The 11,679-nt window shown below is 44.5% G+C and overlaps 2 long non-coding RNA genes across 2 annotated transcripts; one reads left to right on the forward strand and one right to left on the reverse strand.

The window, feature by feature from the left end:
• Nucleotides 1-8,343: 8,343 nt before the first annotated feature.
• LOC110016021 (uncharacterized) lies at nt 8,344-10,398 on the reverse strand. Its single transcript, XR_002874334.2, has 3 exons — nt 10,077-10,398; nt 9,926-9,988; nt 8,344-9,135 (listed from the first exon to the last, which is right to left on the reverse strand). It is a non-coding gene; the product is annotated as an uncharacterized LOC110016021 (long non-coding RNA).
• Nucleotides 10,399-10,469: 71 nt separating this feature from the next.
• Nucleotides 10,470-10,979, forward strand: LOC144996448 (uncharacterized). Its single transcript, XR_013659391.1, has 3 exons — nt 10,470-10,605; nt 10,689-10,820; nt 10,885-10,979. It is a non-coding gene; the product is annotated as an uncharacterized LOC144996448 (long non-coding RNA).
• The last annotated feature ends 700 nt before the right edge of the window (nt 10,980-11,679 follow it).

Consider the following 11,679-nt stretch of genomic DNA (forward strand, 5'->3'; position numbering starts at 1 on the left):
TAAAAACAGTTGAAAAACACAGATCTAGAGCTTTTTCCTGGTAGCTCCAACCTTTTCACAATCATCATCCCCGTTCCACCTCTCAGCGTGTCCAAACTATCTCCATCTGCTGCCCTTTATTCAACACTTATTTATTGGGAAAGGGATATTGCATATTAATGGAAAACAAATGTAAATATGACAGATTTAATTAATTTAATTTAGCATCTACAGTCTCCAGGTTTTCAGCAGAACATCTACCATGATCCGTTCCTCTGATGGATCCATCCTGGTCACTTCCAGAGAGAACCTCAGCATCTTCATCTCTGCTGCCTCCAGCTCCTGTCTGTAAACCAACAACATGGCTGCTCTGTCTTCTACACCTTTCCTTTCCGTTTTGCTTACTCGCTTACACCTGAAACCTTTCTACACTCGTTCCAACCTGCTTGCACACGCCTCTTCACCGCTTCCTACAAAAAGTGAAGAAAAAGAAAATTGGAAAACAAAATGGCTTGCTGCCTCTGAATTTTCCTTTAACAACTGCAGCAACAGGAGGCCAAGCCCATTAACTCAGTTTCCTCAGTGTTGGTGGAATATGACGTATCCTGGTTAACTTGAGGGGCTGGAAAAGTCCAGGTTTGTTTCCAGCTTTAAGATCTGGCTGGTAAATCACAGTGAAGTGGTAGACCCGCAGTGTTTTGGATTTATCAAAATGCTAGTAAAGTGGGTTTTTATGTAAGAGGCCTGGATGTCTAGAAATGAGAAATTGGGATACAGGAAATAAAAAAAGATGTACAATGTAAAAAACTAAAAAGGTCTGGGTAGATGGGGGGCTTTGCGGCTTGGCAGCGGTGGAGCCCCCCACACTGGTGACCTCCTATTTTACCTGCAGCACACACACAGCACTCCCACACCTCCATACATGGGTGGGGTCGGGGGGGGGGCGGCCGGTCTTCACCCGCCTGGTCCTCTCAGGGCGGCCGGGCTTATGGGTGTCCTGTCGGCTGCGGGAAGGGTCGGGCATGCGGCGCTGGGGGTCGGCCGGCTGGGGGGGGGGGGTTACTGCTTGGCGGCGGGGGTAGGGAGGGTAACCAGATGATTGTGAGTATGTGTGTGTGAGTGCATGGGTAGGACCGACCTGGGGGCTGGCTCGCTGGGACCCTCTGGGGCTTTCCCTCCCCATCACAGAGAGGGGAGGGCACTGAGAGGGTTGGGGAGGGGGGGTCAGAAATTATGGCGGGGGGGGGGGGGGGGTTGTAGTGCGTAGGGTTTTAGGGGGGTGGCTGTGGCTGTGGGTGCGTGGCGATCCCTGGGTTGCTAGGGTCGCGTGCCTGGGCTAGCTTGCGGGGACGGGGCGCCGGTCGGGTGGTGGCCGGCTCATGGGTTCCGGGGGCCCTGGCTTCGTCCCTGGCCTTTGTCTCGGTGTCCGGCGCCCGGTGGCCCCCATGGCTGCCGCCTGGTACGGCTAAGCGCTCCTGTCTTGTGGCCTGGGGGCCGGACACTGGGTTCGCTTGTGCCTCTGGGCATTGGGGGGACCCTGTAGGGGGGCCCTCTCTGTGCCTGGCTGGTGGGGTGGGCGGTCCCCTCCTCCTCCCCTCCCGGGCTGCCTGGGTCCGGGTGCTGGGGGGGCTTCTGGCCTGGGGGGCTCTCCTCCCCTCTCCTGGTCTGGCTGGTCTGGCTGGGTAGGATCTGGCTCCCTTTATGAACACACGGTTCACGTCGGCAGCATGCATGTATCTCCACCCCCACGTGCACGTGCACACTCCACACTGCTCCCTGTCTGCTTCATCCCTCCTCCTTACCTACAGTGTATTGATGGACAGATTTTTTTTTCGCTCATCTTAGTGTCAGATTTTCACCTTTGATGTAACATTCGTCTTTCCAGCAGATCTGGTATAATTGTTACAGCTTAAAATAATAACTTAGTCAAATCAGTGCTTGTATCCCCCACCTTTTCACCTTTCTTCCTTTTACTCTCTTCCACCCTCCCCTCACATTCTTCCCCTCTCCCTCCCCACACACACTAAATGTAACAAATAAATAAAAAATAATACGACAAAAAGGGGTTTATACAAATCTACACTCTAGTTTCTTGAAGCTCTATAACCTCTTTTTGTGATAGTAAAACCTGTCCAACACAAAAAGCCTTCAGCTCTAATCTGTTTGCTCAGCTGTTGGACAGAACAAGTTAAAAGAGCAAAAAAAAAAAAAAAAAAAAAAGGTCTGGGTAGGTAACACAAACAAAAGCAGAAAAACGTTATATCCATAACTGTTGGAGTCAGTGCCCCCCCCCCCCCCCCCCCCCCAACTGCCTGATTTAAAAGTACAACTAAATAAATAAAAACCTTCAAACCGAACAACCAATGGTCCTTAGTCCATACTAAAAGAACAGCCCCTAGCACTCAAAGGTACTTAGAAATCAGTGGCGGACCGTGCATTACACACCTGGGCCTTCAGTGGTGCTAAGTCTGAATCCCTCCACCCCTCATGAACCATTTTACGATGCCGAAACCTCCTTTGCATTGCAGATTGAAAGTTCCTGCAGCCACAATAAATAAATGGAATACACAAAACTGTAAACTAATCTCGTTATCCAGCTACAGCCAGCAAAAATGGGCTGAATGCAGCTTTCTGAACGCACTTTTAGCATTCCTTGTTCACACAGGTCTGTCGCTACCCGATACTAGCGCACGTACTCTCAGCTCCAGGATTTTTCTTTCACTGCTCTGTTCAGATAAATGATGGACTTGGTGTCGTAGAATTCCCGCCGGGTACAAACCAGTTATTTATTTCTCCTTTGTGATCTATTTTTGAAACGGTTGTTATGTCTGTGAACTGAAAAAGACACTGCCCAGAGGTCACTACCAAATCCAAGCCCCTGATTGGTCAAAGTTCAAGTGGTTTAACTTTCAGTGTTCAATGGCTGTGCGTTTTTGACATGGAGCCTGCGGATGGACTTGGAAACTTGTGTAGATAAAACTGTGAAAGCGGAAGCCTGAAATGTGCTTATGTGTGCGTGTTTACATAGGTTTATTGGAAGCGATCGCTTGAACAAGCGTTTCTGAACCTGGTGTGAACGTAGCATAAGAGACAGAGGAACTGATACAAAACATCTTTTCAGTCGGCAGGTAAAGGTTGAACCTTTTTATATTGTAACAATAAATCATTTCATGTAAATTCTAGTTTTTTATGGTTTCATTCATAACAGGTATCATTAGTCCTTTTTTATCAAAAGGCTTAAAATCATTTTGCTTGGAGCAGAAGTGAATTTACTCCTGAGGCAGTTTACATGAATTCCTGTCTCCAGGCAACCAGCAGGATGAGTTACTGCTCACACGGTGCAGCACAGCAGCTCTGTGGAGAACAACAGCTCTTCACAGCCATGCAGAGAATCCATGTGGGTTGTTGAAGAATCGTTGTGTACGTTGTATTTGTTTCTGAAAAGACATTGAGTGCAGACAAAAGGTTCAGCGGGAAAGCTCTGCTATGAAGGGGCACCGTTCTGTTGAAACTAAGTCAGCAGTTTAATTAGATTATGGTCCCATGTAGTCATTCATTTTATGAGGCGGGGACTGAATCAGCAACCTTGTGCAAACAGCAGTTTTGCCTTCTAATCCACAGTCGTCATTACTCAGCTCTCATGGGTTACGTTACCAAAATAAAAGCACATTGAATTTGTTTGGGAAAAAGCAACTTACCAGTACATGTTGATCCATGATTACCATGACGTGATGATCAAATAAAATACATTTTACAATTTTTTTTATAATGAAAGACGTTTTAATATCCAGGTAGAGTTTTTTCTAAGACATACTCTGTAAAAAAAAAAAATTGTTTTCCGGTACAATATTGGGATATATATTCTATCGTTAGATGTGAATCGGGATACATATCACCAGACTCTTGGTGATACACATATCAAGACATAACAGATCCAAACGGTAAAATGAAGCCCAGGGGGGTATTCCAGAAAGCAGGTTATGCTAGCTCCCACGATAAGTTTGAGGCTAAGGAAGTGTCATGGTTTAGCTGACTTAGCCGACCCAAGTGCTGGAACCCGTAAGGAGACTCGACAGGCACTGAGGTGAGTAGGAAAAGGTTTAATTTTAACTGCAGGAATAATATTGAGTCCCAGGTTCTTCTGTGAAGGCCAGAGGTGTTGGTTGGAGGGTCTTGGCGGCGACAACCGTATGATCCGTGATGGTAGCCAGGAGGGCGATGGAGCGAGAGGTGGACAGCAACCAGTGGAGTAACTCGTGAGGGCGAGATCCTGGAGTGACACAAGACAAGGTAATTAGTCGAGGACAAAGGCATGAACAAGAATCTAGATGAAGCCAGGAGATGCACCGTGGGAGTACAACGAACTAGCGTTGATTACAGGTCCGAGGTCTCCTTAAGAGTCTGCCGGCTGACGAGGTTGAGGAGGCGCAGCTGGAGGTACCAGGTGTAGCTGATGAGGGGGAGGAATCTGCCAGAGGCACCGTAACAGGAAGTTGATAACCTCAGCTTTCAGTTCCAGAAATGGAGGTATGTTTCAGGGTATGTCAAGTTGCCATAGCAACTCATGCTCTGAACATAACCTGGTCTGGAGCAGGTTTAGTTGAAGGTTAGTTTGTTTACAGAGAGGTGCAGCAGCATGGCGTGTCCATTTAAAGATGATTTAGTGGATGAAGAAGCTCAGATAATACTTTTTCCACCATGAGAGGGTGATAAGACCACATATGGATGTTGGAAAAATAAACTTTTTTACTTCGATCTAACTTAATTATTTGCTTCAGTTAAGATAAATCAATTCTTTTTAGTTAATTCAGCTTAAAAATAACACGTAGTTATCAGATATTTATTTTACTTTCATTCAAACTAATTCAATTAAGTAGGTGTAACTTTGGTGCTGCTGTTAGATCGGCACCGCAAGGGATTGTGGGATACCATTCCCTTTGCCTGTCTGGACAGATTTGGGTTTAAGTGTGGCTTTTTGACCAAATGTGTTTAGCGGTTTTACTGTGTTTTGTCTGGTTATTTGTCCTGTTATGTTTAATTCTTTCTGCACCATGAGTGAGAAGGAGGGAAAGGATGATGAGTTTATATAGCACCCCTGCAGTAACGTAATGAGAAATTGAAAGAAAATGATTACATCATTTGAATCCACTTTATTTCTTTCATTTTATTGTTATAAAAATGAGAATATCTGCAAGCTGAAACTTAGGCATATGAGAGTTTAATAAGTATAAGTTATGATGGAAAAATATTTAATTGAATTGGAGTAATGTGCAATTATGCATTTGAAACTGTTTTAAATGTTATCCGAGTTATGTTAATTTTATGTTATTTTTCTAATGCAATTTTACCCTATATATGTACATTTTTACTCTGTTTTACTCATTTTATTTGAAGTCTCTAGGTGGCTGGCCATGGTCAGAACAGGACAGAGGATGAAAATTAGCCTAGGCTACAATCCTGCATATTTACAGTCTCATTACCTTTAGAGTATTCTACACTGTTTGTTGTATGCATTGTCCCTTAAATAAATAAATACAAACAAATACAAATACAAAAAATGTTACATTTAGTCAGATAAATATGTAAATTTGAGTTGTAAAAAAATATTGAGTTAAATAGACGTAAGAAATTAGGTTGAATAAATTTAACTCAATTACTTGTTACCAATTGAATAAATTTAAGTTGGATAAGTTATATATTTATGTGTCACAATGAAAATACAAATAAGATCAGAAACTTGTGCGTTTACTTTGTCCGTTCTTTTCTCCAAGCAGAAACTCTTTCTTCTGATGATGCAGCCGTGTTACCTTTTTGATGGTCGTATAATCTTCATACGCCGTCATTAAAATCTCAGACTCCGTCTCACTGAAGTATAGTGCTCTCTTTTTTTCTCCACGTGTATCCATGGTGACTCTGGAAATCGGAGATCTATTGAGAATGTCTTTATGTATTTGCTGTGCACGTGCATTATCCCAGGGTTACCAAGTCGAGCGTAATTACGCCAACTCATATCCGGTCTTTTGGAACCGACATACCCAGAGTAAGCAAGTTCAGGTGGATTTCAGCCAGAGTTCAGGCTTAAAGTCAGGGGAGTTTAAACATGCTTCCTGGAATACCCCCCAGGGGCCTCATTTATAAACGTTGCGTACGCACAAAAGAAGGCGTACGCCACTCTCTACGCAATAGTTGAGATTTATAAAAAGCAAACTTGACGGGAAAATGTGCGGTCCTCCACGCAAGCTCTGACCCAGGCGTACGCACAAAAACGGGTGAAATGAGAAACGGCGACACCGTCGGCAGATGGAAGAAACGCGTGAAAGTGAAAATGACAATACTGCCTCTCAGAAATAACATGAAGACTTCACAAAGCAAGTCTGACAATTAACAGCTACACCAACACCCGTTTGATCGATCAGCAGTGAAACAAACAAAACAATCAAACGAACATTACAACAGAAATTCAAATGAACACTTATTTGCAGAAAGAAAAGTGAAATATGTTCTGCAATATTGGCATGTTGTGCAATTCATCCTCATGAATAATATATTTAACAGAACGAAATAATGTACAAAACTGATATTCTCGTTAATGTGTCCGTCTGGCGGAGCAGATATAGGTGCGGGCGTGCGGACGGACGGACAGATGTACTAATTGTCCACTGGGGAAAGTTGTTTTCATAGTAAAACATTTCTTCATAAGCTACAGAATTATGTTATTCATGCATATGCCTTTATTTTGTTTTATTTTTGATAAAACAATGTATGGCGTATGTCTCAAACATTCAGAAAGCAACAAGAAATTACATTTGCTGATCAATTTCCCATTTCCACGTGGATTATTACCGACATCTGTAGCTTGTCAGATGTAATTAAATGGATGGAAATAAAATGCCCCATCACAATGCGTAATGACGCACAATGGCTGATCTTGGGCTCTTAGAAGATGTGGCAAATGGAAGAATTCGGAGTGAACGCATCTTTAGACAGCAAGAAGACTTGCTGGCAAACGAGGACGAGTGGCTTATGAGCCGGTTCTGACTTCCTCCAGCCGTCCTGTTGGACCTCTGCGGGCTTTTGGGCCCGGCGTTAAAGAAGAGCACTCGGAGGAACCACGCGTGTCACCCGGTGCATCTGGCGCTCCGGTGCCCCCCCCCCCCCCCCCCGGTGGCAGACACACTCTGGCGATGCAGCGCTAGACGTTCTTTATGCCTCGACTTTGATGTCCGACCATTTCTTTTTTATTTCGGCCACGGTCCAAGGTTGGTTGTGAGGCTACAGCATTTGGCGTCCGCCACCGTTTGCCGCTCACGTGCCTTTTTGGCATTAGTAATGTCCACACTGTGCCCTCCAAACAACATTTTTCTCCTCTTTTCCACCTCGCCAACGATAACTTCTACTTCACATTGAGTGAAGTTACGTTTTTTTTTCATTTCCTCTCTGTGTTTGCCATGGTTTCGCAATCAATGAATATTCCTTTGTGGGCGTTTCACGGACTATTTATGGGCAACTATGGGCGTGTCATGAAGCCGCAAAAGCTGCGCTGCATTTAGAATTGGTTATGATTTATTAAGGGAAAGATGCGTAGGATGTGCGTGCGCACGGTTTTATAAATCCGAATATTTCTGTGCGTACGCACGTCCTATGTTTCATCCGTACGCCACTTCTGACGCAAATCCTACGCAAAGTTTTATAAATGAGGCCCCAGGAGAGCACCGTATGAACACAAAACGAACTGACACTGAAGTCTGGAGGAGAGTTCCTGAAATGTTGTGTGGTTGGTTAGCAAAGTGCAGGCAGCTGTGACTGCTCCAAGGATCCACTGGAGAATGGGTGGAGTCACAGCCAGCCTGTACAGACGCCCAAAAGACAAAATGAAAACGAGGAAAAACCAGTCAAACAAGCAGAGCATGACAGAGGTGCACCAAGATGACAAACATGGAGCTAAACATGATGATGCCATGAGCTGTGGGGAGACGGTTCATGCCTCACGGGAGTGCATTCGGATTAATGAACTGATTTTGTTTTAATAAAAATATAACAGCGCCAAGAGGACACTGGCAGGGATGGTACTAACAAGGGTGACTATTACACACTGGGGGGCTCACACACTAGAGGGGCAATTAACAGGAGCAGGAGGAACACTTGCAGACAGCAAAGCTGAAAACAAGCCACCAAAACAGTTCAAAGACAGACAGACGGACGACCAAATGTCTCACATGAGTCTCCAAAGTCGTACTCATTTTGTCCATCAAGGCAAAGCGACGTTTCTGCCTCACAAACTGGCCACGGGCCTCATTAGCTGTGGCAGAGCAAGCGGGGGAGTCAAGAGTTCCTTCAAACTAATTAACTGACAAGAACAAATATCAAGCATCATTAAAAAAAAAAGTTTAAATCCAAAGCTAGACTGCCTTTGGTTTGCCAACAGGACTTTCCGTGTTCAAACTTTTATTTAGTCATGTTTACATATGTGCATACGTCAAATGAATGAGATCTTCTGTCTAAATGCAGATATATTGGTGTCTGCACGGGTGTGCAGTGGTCTTTGAGGCAGCCCTCACAGTTTCCTCTGTAATCAAATGCGTGTTTGTATTTTTATTGAAACAACCAGTAATATGCTTCCCTTCTCATAGATTTTTCCACATTTTCTTACATACAGAAATATGAGAGCCGGTTTAAAACAGGCAAAGAGATCATGGCTTGAACCAGCGATGGTTAGATTCCTGTAACCATGAAAGCCTGAGTCGCTCAGTGGACTGGTTGGATTAAACAAAAAACTAGAACAAAATTCAAACCTAAAAGGAAAAGAAAAAGAAAGAAATGATCAGGATAATACAAACTTGGCTAGAACAAGAGAGACACTTCAGGAGCAACGAGAATCAATGCTGTTTAAGGTTTTGTTTTGTTTTATTAGAAACAAAAGTGGAAGGGAAGAGATTGAGATGTAGTTAAGAAACGGCTGGGAAGTTTCTAACAAGCATCTCCCAGCCAGTCACCCTGTGACTGCTCTTTTCTGTTGGTTTGAACAGCAGGAGTCTTTCTGCTGCTGCTGGAGTCCAGACAGACATGCAGCCCCTGCTTGTCTGCTCTCCTGTGCCTGCTCTCATTGCTCAGGAGGAGGCCGCAGGTCCACACAGCCTGAGTATCCTTGATTTGTGCCTGATGAGACAAAAGAATAAAAACCACAAAAGCAAAATGTTGTATCAGGGAATCTGCCATCTCCAGAAAGTGTGTGTTTCTGTCAGAGCCTCCTGCTGGGATTTAAACTCCTGCAAATCACCTCAGTCCAGCCCTGAACTTTGTAGGAGTTATTACACTCACAACAACACCCCTCTATCCCACACCCAACCACACACACACACACACACACACACACACACACACACACACACACACACACACACACACACAGGCCTTTCCCATGATGCCCTGCATGATGCCTTCGCTGCTCAGAACTCAACCCTGTCAGCAGGGGGCAGACAGGAAGTGCTATGAGGGGAAAGTCAATAAGGCTGTTTTTGGCCATCAAATCTATGTTTAACCCTTTTGTCAGGAAGTGTTGTTTTGTGTCATCTGAGTTCAAAGCTTCAGTGTCTGTGAACATATATATACAGCCTATGTTAAAAATGAAGGATTTTATTCCATCTGCGTTTCACCACATAAAATGATGAAGAACTTCATTTATTTAGCTTTTTTACCCGAGTAAAAGACGCTTTAGCTCAAAATCTCATTCTGAAAGGCGACCTGGAAATGAGGTCAAAAGAGGTCAGCAGCACACTTAAAACAAAACAAGTGTGACAATGAAGAAGTCAATAAAAAAACAAGCTAAAAAATTAATGTTGTGGCAGAAATATCACTCCATGCTTGCCGGGATAGTTCACTGATTCAAACTTTAAATTTCACTGACCAGTTCTGAACGTCTGGATCAACGTCAGGTTGAACACTTTACCTTTGGTCCGGTGGAGGCGTGCTGCAGGGCGGTTACTGAGGCGATGACAGCTAAGAAGCTACCCTGATAAGGTTTTATGACATATAGATCGTCGGGAGAACAGTATGAGAAACAATGTGGATCACGCTAAAAGTTGTTTTTCTACACTCACATTTTAATGAGTAGCTGTGTCTCATCGTTGGTCCATGTTTGTTTGCGGCTCGTTTACAGGCTGCGGTGCCCGTCTTGGTCCAGTTGCTCCACTTCCAGCACAAAATCTATTCAGACAGAGGAAACTCAGAGCAAACCGGAGCTCAGTCTGATTGGAAACAAACCAAGCCCCCCTGAAAAGATGGGGCCGAGGGCAGTTCCTGGTCCCAGACCAGGGTCCGCTTGAGTGTATTCAGAAAACCAAATGAGTGTAGTCTGAATACACCCTAAAGCTCCAGCTTCTTCTCACGTTTCCTATTTCTTGACATGTCTGCCCTGGTTCACCCCCTCAAGGTAATCTTCTACTGATACCTGTCACCTGTGACTGTGCTTATTTAAACCTACAACATGGCCTTGCTGGAACGTCTGTGTTCAACAACAATGTCTACCTGCTTCTGAGAACCTGCAAACCTGAAAATCTACTCATTCTATCCTGACCTGACCTGACCTGTTTCTGCTCTCCACGACTTATCCGTGCAGCCTGTCCCTTTGTGAGTACCTCACCCCATTCCCTGTGAATTGGATTCCTGTGTGCCAGACCCTCTTTCATCTTGGACCTGCCTTTTGGATCAAGGACAAAATTCTCCAGTTTCCTCCACGCACCCTTTGGAGAACCCCCTCCTTCCCCTGCTGTGCCTCTGGTTCACTCATCCTGAGGGGAGATCACCACTCCTTTCCTTCCAGCCACTAGTCTATCTTCATGACAGTAAGCAACAGAAAATTCTTACAAAGAACCCGTTGGCCACTGATCCCCTGTTTCCACTCCACAGAGTCCTGCACCTCCTGGTAGCTGCACAAGGTGGCTAAGCTGACTCACCTGATCCTGCTTTTCTTCTCCAGTTTCAAATAAAGAACTGTCATCTGCTGCTGGGTCTGCTCTCTTTTGGCTTCTCCCCATAACTTGACATTTCTCCGGTTTGGTGGTTATTCTAAATTATCCCCTGGGTGTGAATGGGAGTGTGGTTGTCTGTCTCTGTGTGGCCCTGCAATGAACTGCAGGGTGTCCCCTGCCTTTGCCCCTTAGTAGCTGTGATAGGCCACACCCCATGCCCCCCGTATGTTTAGTAAAGAAAATGGATGGTTAAAAAGATTTTCACTTGTTTCCTGTTTTCCTTTGTGTATTTACCTTTGTGTGTAATGCTTACTGCTGTTTTATTTAGTCTTTTTCTGGTAACCGATCTTGTTGAAAAATGTTCTACATTAAAGATACACTGCACTAGTGAGAGTAAACAGCCAGATGATAGCCTTCCCTTTAGATGCTAAATCACAGGAACACAGCTAGAACATTGATAACCAGACAGTCTGACAGCATACTTGTCAGAGGCTCGTCCTCCTGGAGGGTTAAAAGCAAAACATTCAGGAAGATGGTCCAGAAGATTTGCTAAAATCAGCAAAACGGGACATACCAAGTTAGATGTTGACCCGTTGGGGGGCTCCTGCTGATCTGCAATGATTCCTTTTCTCATTCTTGTCGGATAAAGGTCTCCGACTTCTTTGCAGTATTTTTTCATGTTTAGTTTTATGATGCTTGAAATGTTTTTCAGCTCACTTCAGCTGCTGCACTC

Source organism: Oryzias latipes, chromosome 12 (genome assembly GCF_053564925.1).
Source record: "Oryzias latipes strain Hd-rR chromosome 12, Olatipes_Hd-rR_3.1".
NCBI lineage: Eukaryota > Metazoa > Chordata > Actinopteri > Beloniformes > Adrianichthyidae > Oryzias > Oryzias latipes.